This window comes from Salmo trutta, chromosome 19 (assembly GCF_901001165.1).
Source record: "Salmo trutta chromosome 19, fSalTru1.1, whole genome shotgun sequence".
NCBI lineage: Eukaryota > Metazoa > Chordata > Actinopteri > Salmoniformes > Salmonidae > Salmo > Salmo trutta.
Window position 1 is genome coordinate 26,392,819 of NC_042975.1, and position 13,189 is coordinate 26,406,007.

Consider the following 13,189-nt stretch of genomic DNA (forward strand, 5'->3'; position numbering starts at 1 on the left):
TGAGATTTTGTCTACATGGGACCGCCTTTTCTTTCATGTATTTTTCGTCCATCAAGAAGTTCGTTGTTGTTATAGCTCAATTAAGAACGTAGCCACAGTATTTCAAATATATTCAGTATGTCTGCAAGTTAACTTGCATTGCATTATCCAGTAACCACATCCACCTTTAATCTACATTTTGTACTTTTTGTGTTTTCTTCTGCTCATATTATTTTATTTATGAAATATTCGACAAAATGAATAAACATAGAAATTAACTTTTGACCAATGACAGCTGACATTATTTACTCTTACATCTGCATTGGGTTCTTACATCTTCCTCAATTTGAGGTTTGGGATGTACGCCCTCCAATTTTCTTTGCCGTAAGCCTTTTTCAACACCGTTTCTGTTTCTTTCTCTGTTTCCTTTCGTTATATTTCCTCGCCACACCCACAAGGTGGGCTTTCACCCTCTCCTTATTTTTCCTCACTTCTACCATTCTCTCTGCTGTTTTAGCTCTGAGCGGCTCTTTTACTTTGTTCTTATCCAACATCTCTCCATCTTTCTTTCCTCTCCTTTTTCTCCTGCTTTGCCCCGTCTCTCTGGGCACTTCTAGTTTCCATACCTTTACATTGATGGATCATCTGAAAATAATCAGACCCCTTGACTTTTCCCACATTTTGCTAGGTTACAGCCTTATTCGAAAATGTATAAAATATTTTTCCCCCTCATCAATCTACACACAATACCCCATAATGACAAAGCAAAAACAGTTTAAATAAATAAATAATGATAATAATAAAACATTTTAAAAAATCACATTTACGTAAATATTCAGACCCTTTACTCAGTACTCTGTTGAAGCATCTTTGGCAGTGATTACAGCCTCAAGTCTTCTTAGGTATGACGCTACAAGCTTGGCACACCTGTATTTGGGGAGTTTCTCCCATTCTTCTCTGCAGATCCTCTCAAGCTCTGTCAGGTTGGATGTGGAGTGTCGCTGCACAGCTATTTTAAAGTTCTCTCCAGAGATGTTTGATCGGGTTCAAGTCTGGGCTCTGGCTGGGCCACTCAAGGACATTCAGAGACTTGTCCCAAAGCCACTACTGCATTGTCTTGGCTGTGTGCTTAGGGACATTGTCCTGTTGGAAGGTGAACCATCGCCCCAGTCTGAGGTCCTGAGCGCTCTGGAGCAGGTTTTCATTAAAGATCTCTCTGTACTTTGCTCCGTTCCTCTTTCCCTCGATCCTGAATAGTCTCCATGCCGCGAAAAAACATCCCCACAGCAGGATGCTGCCACCACCATGCTTCACCGTAGGGATGGTGCCAGGTTTCCTCCAGACGTGACACTTGGCATTCAGGCCAAAGAGTTCCATCTTGGTTTCATCAGACGAGAGAATCTTGTTTCTCACGGTCTGAGAGCCCTTTAGATGCTTTTTGGCAAACTCCAAGCGGGCTGTCATGTGCCTTTTACTGAGGAATGCCTTTTATGAAGGTTTGATTGATGGAGTGCTGCAGAGATGGTTGTCCTTCTGGGAGGTTCTCCCATCGCCACAGAGTTACTCTGGAGCTCTGTCAGACTGACCATCGGGTTCTTGGTCACCTGCCTGACCAAGGCCCTTCTCCCTCGATTGCTCAGTTTGGCTGGACAGCCAGCTCTAGGAAGAGTCTTGGTGGTTCCAAACTTCTTCCATTTAAGAATGATGAAGGCCACTGTGTTCTTGGGGATCTTCAATGCTGCAGACATTTTTTGGTACCCTTTCCCAGCTCTACAGACAATTCCTTCGACCTCATGGCTTGGTTTTTGCGCTGACATGCACTGTCAACTGTGGGACCTTATATTGACAGCTGTGTGCCTTTCCAAATCATGTCCAATCATTTGAATTTACCACAGGTGGACTCCAATCAAGTTGTACACTCTAAAAATGAGGGGTTCATCAAGGGTTCTTTTAAGATCCTCAAAGTTCTTCGAAGAACCTTAGGGTTCTTGGCACTGAAAATGACCCTAAAAGTTTTTCCAAGAACACTATAGGTTCATCAAGCAACCTCCTTAGTTGGTGGGGGTTCTTGCAGGAACCTAACTGCCCAATGAAATATTTGGATTTGAATAATGAAAGGACAGCAGGTGCAAATTGATATTGTTTTATTATGATACCATCTATCTTTTATAATTTTGCAAATCTTTTTAAAATGAACACAATTCAATGGATATCAATCACCAAAGAGGTAAGAATATGTAGGCTATAAGAATATGTTGAAGTCTAGCTGTAGATGACTGAACTGCTCACATTTGTGTCTGTGTCTGCAGGTATACAGACGAGGAGGCATACAAGAGGTATGTCAATTGGTATTGGCATGTTATGCAGATCATATTTACCATCCTCCTCCCTTACCTCTTCAATGAATATCCCATAGGCCTCTACATTATGGACAAGGTAATATCAAAACAGTTTTTTTGTTTCACGTTCACCACAAAAACCAAGGTATGAATACTGTTGTGTGCATGTTTTGTTAATCATCAGTATAATTACTATTTTTTGGATTCACAGACTTCAGCCGCCATACACCTCTGATGAATATAACAGTAAACCTGTTCGATCACCATGCACTGCAAAATAATTCTGGCTATGGATACGGAGAACATCAACACATTAACATCAACACGCCAGATGATACAGTATACCCATGAGTTGAACTTGGGGTTCTGTTGGGAGTTTATCTCATATTTGAATTATTTTATTCTGCTTTGCCACTAAAATCATAATAAACACTAAGAACTAAAATATTGTGTTATTGTTGTTATTGTTATGTGTATTATTATTCATAATAATAATAACAAAAACGAACCCCAAAAGGTTCTTCGAGGATCCATTAAACGGAGCTCTTTGAAGAACCCCTTTGAAGGGTTATTCAACAAACTTAGGGGTTCCCCCACAGTTTCAATTTGAAGAACCCCTAAAGGATACTCCAGGAACCTTTTCTTTTTGGAGTGTAGAAACATCAAGGATGATCAATGCCAACAGGATGCACCTGAGCTCAATGTCGAGTCTCATAGCAAAGGGTCTGAATACTTATGTAAATAAGGTATTTCTGTTTTCGCTTTGTCATTGTAGGGTATTTTGTGTAGATTGGATTAAATAAAACATTTTCCCAATCATTTTAGAATAAGGCTGTAACGTAAAAAAATGTGGAAAAGGGGAAAAGGTCTGAATACTTTCCGAATGCACTTTATGTTAGACAATGATCTGAGATATTATTATTACTCCTTCTCTATAGTATGATACTTAGGTGACTTGTGACCTCCCTGAACTTTGACTGGTTAAATGGAGTACTGTGCCTGCTATTGCTCATTCTGCAACTGGTTTAGCTTTATTTCTGCCTCCTTAATTCCCTCCTTCATTTCTCTTTCACCCAATTCTCTCCATTCTCCCTTTGCATTCTCTACATTTCAGTATTCTATTTAAGTCTTTCTCCATCTCCTCACTTTAAGTCATCTCTTTTTCCACCTCACTATCCCGTCTCTGCATTGATATGTGGAGAAAGTGTATTCATAATTCTTTATTCTGTGTGAATCTTTTTCCTTTCTTTTTCTTACAACTGTCTGACCATGCCAGATTTCGAACTCCAGATACCCTCAGGCTATCTGGTATAATCTAGTTAATACTAGTTAGTAGGCCTAATTTTCTTACTGATACAGAAACACTTTTAGCTACATATTATTTTCTGACTCACCTGTTGGTCGGATTCATGCAGTTGTCAAGAGTTTAACAAAAGTATACGCTTAACAAATTATGCTGTAGTTTTATAATGTGGATGGTCCAGGTCAGAGCCATGTATTTTCTAAATATATGACTCTGGTCCAGGCTAGTGGTTCTTTCTTTGGTTCTTCATTCTGTAGTTCTAGCCTGTTTGTTGCATTGTAATGAGATTAGAATTGTGGCCTACTGGTCTAAAATCGCAGAATTCTGGAGATTTTAGAATAATACAAAATTCTTAATAATAATAATATTTATTTAGCTTTAATAGCGCTTTTCGTTACAGAAAATCTCAAAACGCATAAAAAGCAAAACAAACAACAAATTTAAATTCAAATGGAGATTGAATGTCTCTGTTTGGCTTCGGGTGAAAGGGTGGGAGTTGAGGCAGTTTGATTTGGACTTTAATTATGTTATGTCTAGACAAAAGTCATACCTAGCCTTCTATTTAGAAAATCTAGCTATAGGTCCTTATTAGTTCAGTTTTTGTCTTTATAGCTGCCTATAGATGCGATCTCAATTCTCAGATATAAATCTTACATTTGCAGCCAAAGAAATGTGGTCTATTAGAATGTGGTCTATTAGAATGTGGTCTATTAAAAAAACATTTGTTAGTAATTCAATGCGTTTTTGTGTGTGAAAATGGTCATATGGTCCGTTGTTGGGCTTCTTGGGTCTCCAGTCTCCACAGTGGTCCTTGTGCCTTGTGGTCCAAAGCCTGGTTCAACCACAGAGTTCTTAGTTTAACCCAGAGGTTCAAATACTTTATGTGCGCCGCCAGATCTGTAGGCGGCGATACTGAGTACAACATTGTGTAGTACCAGTTGACAACCACCGACAGATTGCAGTGGGCCTCAAAATAATCCAGAATCATGCTTTGAACTTTGGGGTAGGGCTGTGGCGGTCACGAAATTCCGTCAGCCGGTGATTGTCAAGCAAATAACTGTTGGTCTTACGGTAATTGACGTTAATTAACATAAACACATTTAGCATCTCCTGGCATCTCCTACCCTTTACCTTGTTCTGAACACCTCCAAAGCAAAGGTAATGTGGTTTGGTAAGAAGAATCTCTTACTACCTCTGAGGGTTTAGAGCTTGAGGTAGTCACCTCATACAAGTACTTGGGAGTATGTCTAGACGGTATACTGTCCTTTTCTCAGCACATATCAAAGCTGCAAGCTAAAGTTAAATCTAGACTTGGTTTCCTGTATCGTAATCACTCCTCTTTCACCCCAGCTGCCAAACTAACCCTGATTCAGATGACCATCCTACCCATGCTAGATTACATACCCATGCTAGATTACGGAGACATTATTTATAGATCGGCAGGTAAGGGTGCTCTCGAGCGGCTAGATGTTCTTTACCATTCGGCCATCAGATTTGCCACCAATGCTCCTTATAGGACACATCACGGCACTCTATACTCCTCTGTAAACTGGTCATCTCTATATACCCGTCCCAAGACCCACTAGTTGATGCTTATTTATAAAACCCTCTTAGGCCTCACTCCCCCCTATCTGAGATATCTACTGCAGCCCTCAGCCTCCACATACAACACCCGTTCTGCCAGTCACATTCTGTTAAAGGTCCCGAAAGCACACACATCCCTGGGTCGCTCGTCTTTTCAGTTCGCTGCAGCTAAGGACTGGAACAAGCTGCAACAAACACTCAAACTTAATCATGGACACTCTTACTGACAGTTGTGGCTGCTGTGCGTGATGTATTGTTGTCTCTACCTTAATGCCATTTGTGCTGTTGTCTGTGCCCAATAATGTGTACCATGTTTTGTGCTTCTACCATGTTGTGTTGCTACCATGTTGTTGTCATGTTGTGATGCTACCATGCTGTGTTGTCATGTGTTGCTGCCTTGCTATGTTGTTGTCTTAGGTCTCTCTTTATGTAGGGTTGTGTTGTCTCTCTTGTCGTGATGTGTGTTTTGTCCTATATATATATATATATTTTTTTATCCCAGCCCCTGTCCCCGCAGGAGGCCTTTTGCCTTTTGGTAGGCCATCGTTGTAAATAAGAATTTGTTCTTAACGGACTTGCCTAGTTAAATAAAGGTTAAATAGAAATGTTAAATATAAATAAATAGCATCTCCTGGCTTCCACAAGCCACTGATGCAGACCTTGGAACATCTACATTTTAAAAAGTCTAATAAATCCATGTAATATAGCCTACACCTTCACAGTAAATCCATTATTTATTTTAGACAGGTCTAAAGAAACATGATATGAAGAAAATTTAGTCTATTTCAGAAGAACAGAATATTATACTCTGAGTTGTCCTTATGTTAGGTCCTGATCTGGCTGTGCCAAATGGCTGTGGGCTAACTAGTTCATTTAGCAGACAAGATTTGATTAGAATTCCGTGGCATTATTTTATATTAATTTATAGTATAAAGAATACAATTGAATAAAGCTGAATAAAATAGAAAGGATATTTTCTCCAAAGATTTGAGTGTCACGTCCTAACCAGTAAAGGGGTCATTTGTAATTGTAGTATGGTCAGGGCGTGGCAGGGGGTGTTTGTTTTGTGTGTTTTGTTTTTTTTTGGTTCTAGGGGATTTTGGTTCTAGTTTTCTATTTCTATGTTTCTTTTTCCATGTTTGGCCGAGTATGGTTTCCAATCAGAGGCAGGTGTTTTTCGTTGTCTCTGATTGGAAGCCCTACTTAGGCAGCCTGTTTTTTCCTTTGGGTTTGTGGGTGGTTGCTTTCTGTATAGTCTGTGTACCTTGCAGAACTGTTGATTGTCGGTTTGTTATTTTCGTTTAAGTGTTCACTTTATTAATAATAAAAGAAGATGAGCACTATACCCACTGCGTTTTGGTCACCTTTCATCGACGCCTATGACATTGAGGGAGTGCGCACATGAGGCTATTCTGTGTTGAGCACTTAACAAAGAAATACGTACTCCTATGTACTCAATTTAGAGTTATTAATGTAACTTTAGTTGTTCTACAAATGTAAGGCTGCATGATGTGACTCTAATGATGATTTTTTTTAATTCCTTGAAAGGTATGAGCTCTGCTTTGTTTTTTTGCGCCGGCTGTATACACTTTATCAGTCTCTCATTCACAATTTGACAAGCACTTAATAATGCCTCGAATTTCACGGCGGCATTCCCTTTGTGTGGCCGTAATGCACCCTAAAAAAATCCATGCCTTTTGCAGCCAGTGGCCTTTTGCGGCCTTGGCCCAGAATGCCCTTCTCCCTGAGTGCTGCGCACTCCGAAGCACCACTCACTCACATGGCTCTCCATCACATGATCGGGTCTTTCTCACAGACTACAAGTGAAGACAGACACATCAGGGACGCAACTGCACACGTCCTTATCCAATTCCGAGGTGCATATCAAAGATATTGGAAGCACTGTCCATATTTACTTTTCATCAGCCGACAAGATGAATAGGTCTAACGAACAGCAAAAGCACAAACCTATGTCAATCTACTATCTCCAATAGTACAAAAGTTGACCTATTCTGTGTGAGAAATAAATATTCCAAACATAGTCTGAGACAGTTGTGGGATGCAATAGATCCCAAATTAATACAACAACTAAAACTTTGTTATGCAATGTGGCTGACGCAACAGATCAGAACTTTTAGCTTTAAGTGTTGATAAACTATTAGGCTATTCCTTCACACTATAAGCACAGCAATGCGCACATGGCAGTAGGCTATAAGCACAAATGTTCAGTTAGCAGGAAAACACCATTATTAAAAGTGACCGCAAATGTGATTATGCATGTAATGCTTTTATTATAAAAGGGCATTTTTATGATGAAAATTATCTTCCCCAATCTTGAAACTCACACGCTGCTTATGTATGCCAGTTACGCTCTACACCCCTTGTAAAGTGGATTAATGTGCTTAATTTTAAGAAGTTATTTGGCCACTTTAGTTGTGATACAAACCTTATCAAAACATATAGACCTATGGGCTAGGCTACATGAAATGTGCCACTATGATTTGAAAAAGTCCCCAAAAAAGGCATTGTTTCTTGTCTTATGCTGGGTATCATTCACAAGTGATAATATATCATTCACAAGTGATAGGCTAATATTGTCACCCATCAGACTATTTTGGATTTAATCTTGTCTTTACATATACTAAATAATATATGTGTGACGTTTGTTTTGATTTAGAATGAACCATTATCATGCACTCGTCTCGAAACAGGGGCAGCGGGAAAAAATACATGTCATCTATGCACTTAAATAGCGAATGGAGGATGCTTTTCCCGTGGTTCATTTTCATGCCAGCCAGGTACGCTGTACTCCTGTTGTAAAGATAAGCAATGTGCTTAATATTAAGAAAGTTGAGAAATAAATATAGTAGGCCTAGCCTATAGAAGGTAGGATTTGGACATGTTTCAAGTGTGTGCAAATGAACAGAGAAACTGAAGGACGGTGTGTAGAATGACGATGGTGTTGCAATTGTGGTGGGAAACATGATCCTGAGTTCCTGGAGTGCCCTGTAAGGGTGAAAAAGATTGAGGTGGCAAAGTTAGAGCGGTCAATCGAATCTCCTATGCCGAGGCTATAGAGTTGAGAAAACAAGTGACCCTTTTGAAGATATGGTAGTGGATGCTCCACAGCCAGTAGTAAATGTTTGCTGCCAGTCAAAAGATACCCTGTATGTTAAAAAGGTAGATTTTGTGGCATTCATTGCCACAGTTATAAACTGTACGGCTCAAGTGTCAAAGAACTAAAAGAAACTGGAAATGATTGTGGCTGAGGCAGAAAAGATTTTGGGACTTCAGTAGGTGGCAACATGCACACTAAATTGTGCTAAAGCCAATATACCATAGAAGAATAAAACGACCACTGACAAAAAGAGCTTGTCTGTTCTTTTGAGTTTTGATGTTCAGTCTTTGCCTGACAAAGTGATGTTAGGATATATAAGTTATCCTGTACGAGCTTTTGTGCCGAATGCTGAGGCAGTGAATAAAGTAGAGGAAGATGGGTCAAGGGGCATGGACCCTGAGAGGAGTGGTGAGTAGTAGATCTGTACCAGTACAGAGGGATAAAACCAACAAGTGATGTATGTTTCAGTGAGATTGGATTTTTAGCATTTATAGCAATGCTTATCACCAGTACTGCAGGGATGGAACATAAGTCGCAGAAAATAGAGGTTGTGGTGGCAGCTGCAGAGAGGTATTTATTTGGTATATATTTGGGTGTGCGAGATTTGACGTCAGAAGAGTTACAGGGTGTGTTAAGTGGTGGTGTCCCATACATTCAGGCTGTTGGCCTGAAGTAGGACTAAATAGATTTAAATAGTGGAGTATGTTGAATTTTTTGAGTGTAGTGTATATATATATATATACAGTTGAAGTCGGGAGGTTTACATACACCTTAACCAAATACATTTAAACTCAGTTTTTCACAATTCCTAACATTTAATCCTAGTAAAAATTCCCTGTCTTAGGTGTTGGAGATTTTCCAGTCATCTGATGATTTTCAGTAACCTATACTGTTCTCTTTGAAGTAGAAAGAATAATCAATATAAGCTTAAATATTAGACATGTGTAAGCAGAATGAAGGCTAAACCCATGTGAGTGTCCAAGCTAGATCAATATCGAAGAGACCATTGGACATGTAAAGAACAGAACGTAAGCAGAATCTGTGTAGAGGCAAGGTAACTAACAAGACGTGACTGGTCTGGGCCATATCTGATCTTGTGAAGGCTACTGGACACGCATATAAGTTAAGCATACATTGATAATGTAGGTCTAAACTTGTAAAGACCTTTGGACAGGAACATTAGCTAAGGGGTATGCATGTCATGCCACCAATAGAATCTAGGCCCCAATATCTGAGCCAATAAGAGAATGGAAACTATGCAACAAAGCAAATGGGGTGATGACGTTATGTAAAGGTAAAAATGTATAAAAGCCAAGCACTAAGAATGAGGAGGCAGTTCTTCCATGGAGGTGCTCGGCTTTGTTGCTCTCTGCAATAAAAGTCCAATTGAATTCACAAGCTCCGGTATCTGAGTAGTATTTGATTCAATATTTTTCCACAACATAGGTCAGTTATGATCACCACTTTATTTTATGAATGTGAAATGTCAGAATAATAGTAGAGAGAATGATTTATTTCAGCTATTATGTCTTTCATCACATTCCCAGTGGGTCAGAAGTTTACATACACTCAATTAGCATTTGGTTGCATTGTCTTTATATTGTTTAACTTGGGTCACACATTTTGGGAAGCCTTCCACAAGCTTCCCACAATAAGTTGGTGAATTTTGGCCCATTCCTCTTGACAGAGCTGTTGTAACTGAGTCAGGTTTGTAGGCCTCCTTGCTCGCACATGCTTTTTCAGTTCAGCCCACAAATTTTCTATAGGATTGAGGTCAGGGCTTTGATGGCCACTCCAATACCTTGACTTTGTTGTCCTTAAGCCATTTTGCCACAACTTTGGAAGTATGCTTGGGGTCATTATCCATTTGGAAGACCCATTTGCGACCAAGCTTTAACTTCCTGACTGATGTCTTGAGATGTTGCTTCAATATATCCACATCATTTTCCTACCTCATGATGCCATCTATTTTGTGAAGTGCACCAGTCCCTCCTGCAGCAAAGCACCCCCACAACATGATGCTGCCACCCCCATGCTTCACGGTTGGGATGGTGTTCTTCGGCTTGCAAGCATCCCCCTTTTTCCTCCAAACATAACGATGGTCATTATGGCCAAACAGTTCTATTTTTGTTTCATCAGACCAGAGGACTTTTCTCCAAAAAGTTCAATCTTTGTCCCCATGTGCAGTTGCAAACCGTAGTCTGGCTTTTTTATGGCAGTTTTGGAGCAGTGGCTTCTTCCTTGCTGAGCGACCTTTCAGGTTATGTTGATATAGGATTTGTTTTACTGTGGATATAGATAATTTTGTACCTGTTTCCTCCAGCATCTTCACAAGGTCCTTTGCTGGGATAGATTTGCACTTTTCGCACCAAAGTACGTTCATCTCTAGGAGACAGAACATGTCTCCTTCCTGAGCGGTATGACGGCTGCGTTGTCCCATGGTGTTTATACTTGCGTACTATTGTTTGTACAGATGAACGTGGTACCTTCAGGCATTTGGTTCATCCTTGGGAGCAATTTCCAGACTTGTGGAGGTCTACAATTTTTTTCTGAGGTCTTGGCTGATTTCTTTTCATTTTCCCATGATGTCAAGCAAAGAGGCACTGAGTTTGAAGGTAGGCCTTGAAATACATCCACAGGTACACCTCCAATTGACTCAAATTATGTCAATTAGCCTATCAGAAGCTTCTAAAGCCATGACATTTTCTGGAGTCTCCAAGTTATTAACGTTAGTTAGCAACAGCAGCAGTAATGTTTGGTCAGTTGTTTTATTGCCATAAACCTGAGGTTAACTATAAAAAGGTATTATTGTTGACGTTAACGTTATCCAACCAGATCATAACGTCTGAGAACACTTTCATATTTAGCAACAACACATTTTACTACCAGAGGGAAGGAGAGAATGAGCAGGTGTAAATGTTTTGATTGTTTCATTTTGGGTGAATTTTTACAGGTAGGCTACACTAACATCCAGAGCACATTAGAGCCAAGAGGATAGGCCCTATTTCCAATGTGGTCCTTGAAAGAATAGACAGATAACAGTATTAACCAATATAAATACAGAGTAGAGCTATTCCAATGTAAACACAATATTCTGCCTTTTTTCTAGAGGAAGCAATGTCTCCCTCCTCCCTCAAGCTTTACGAGGCACAGTTCTTTGGTTTCACGCCTCAGACTGCGCCTTTCAGGACTGCCTGAATGAATTACGGCTCGTTGTAGAAGCGGTGTTCGTGAGAAAACTAAGCGGGACTGAGCCCAATGGATAGCAACTACGTTCAAGGGCAAGAGAATGCTCCCAAAAGTTGCAGATATTCCTTCAGGAACGCTTCAAACGTCTGTCTTGTCGCATGGATACTGTTTTAGTCAACAATGTCCTCTCAGTCCCGCCTAATATGTTGTTACCTGATGACCAGCCACACAAAAAGTACTTTCAACGTTTAGAGGAGGTTTAGAGGAGGTTCTTAATCTGGAGTCTGGTGTACCAGGCAGAGGTGTGTGGCAGGCAGGCCTTGCTGGCTGAACTGGAGGAGCAGAGAGAGCAATCGGTCAAGAAAATGCAGGCTGTCATTGGAGAGGTCAATAAGCGAAGGACTGGATGAGGACTCGTCAGTGGGATGGACCCACATGGTGTAAAATACTTAGTGGTGGTTTGAGAAGGGTAGGTCACAGGTGTAATAACACTATGACTTGGAATAGCTCCCCCTGTTCGACATAAGATACAAATAGAATTCTATGCCTTTGGATGTATGAACAATTATACAATTAGTCAGACCCAAGTATTATCGGCAAGAATGTGAGCACTTTTTAAACAAAAAATGTATCTTTGTTTTGATGTATTTCCTTTTTGATGGCTTTCTATACATTGTAAATATATTATCCACAAATTTTGAATAGTAACAGAGGCTCAAGCTGTTAGTATTTTTTGAACCTCCCAGTCTTAAAGATGAAGTTCACCCATTTTTACATGGGGCCTTATTTTCACTCTTTCTGTGCTTGTATTTGATCCCCCAAACTGTAAAAAAAAAATAATACAATTTAGTTAGTCATCACTTGCCATAGACTACATTGCATTATGAAACACTCAACTAACTAATTTCAGAATCTTATTCTGGATAATATCTCTGCACTAAAATTGTGAAAAAAAATCCTTTGTCCTATAAATCTATATTTGCATAGTTTTGTTGTAAACCACATCATTCAAACATGCATTTATACCACAGTGGGAGAAAAAAATAAAATACAATTGTGCAGGGACATCATCCATAATGAGATTCTGATGTAATATGAGTTGGTTTGGAGTGTTATGGATCGTTTTATAGCAGATTTTAGACAGATTTATAATATGCATTCTAATAATTTATAATGCATTGTAGTCAATGGCAAGTCATGACCCATCAAATTGTGACAACCAATTTTCTCTGTAACAAAATATCAAAAAACTGTTTGGGGGATCAACTACAAACTCAGAAAGAGTGAAAATAACATGTTAAAATGGGTGAACTTCCCCTTTAACTCTGGATCTATGAAAAGCATTTTTTTGGAACCATAGTCACCACAAGGGGGAACCATTGCTTTATTATTTCATCTCAAAAATCAATTGACCAAGCAGTGCGTTTGTACGGTGTGAATGATTTTGATTCTTTGTTCCATAATATCTTTTAGGCACTATCATTATAAACATTAAACACTTTCCTCATTTTGAATGAATAAAGGTCTGATTGTGCAATTGCATCTGATAAAATTAAAATCCTTTCCCTTGCCAATCATGGTCTGTCTATCAGATACAGTCTGGGCTTGTCTGTGGGGACTGTGATGTCTAATGCTGTATGATGTTGACTGACTGATAAGCAGCTCGTTTGACAGTAG

At 39.5% G+C, this 13,189-nt stretch overlaps 1 pseudogene; it reads left to right on the forward strand.

Annotated features, from left to right (window-relative positions):
* Positions 1 to 2,317: 2,317 nt before the first annotated feature.
* Positions 2,318 to 11,956, forward strand: LOC115155089 (protein MIS12 homolog; annotated as a pseudogene).
* Positions 11,957 to 13,189: the final 1,233 nt, after the last annotated feature.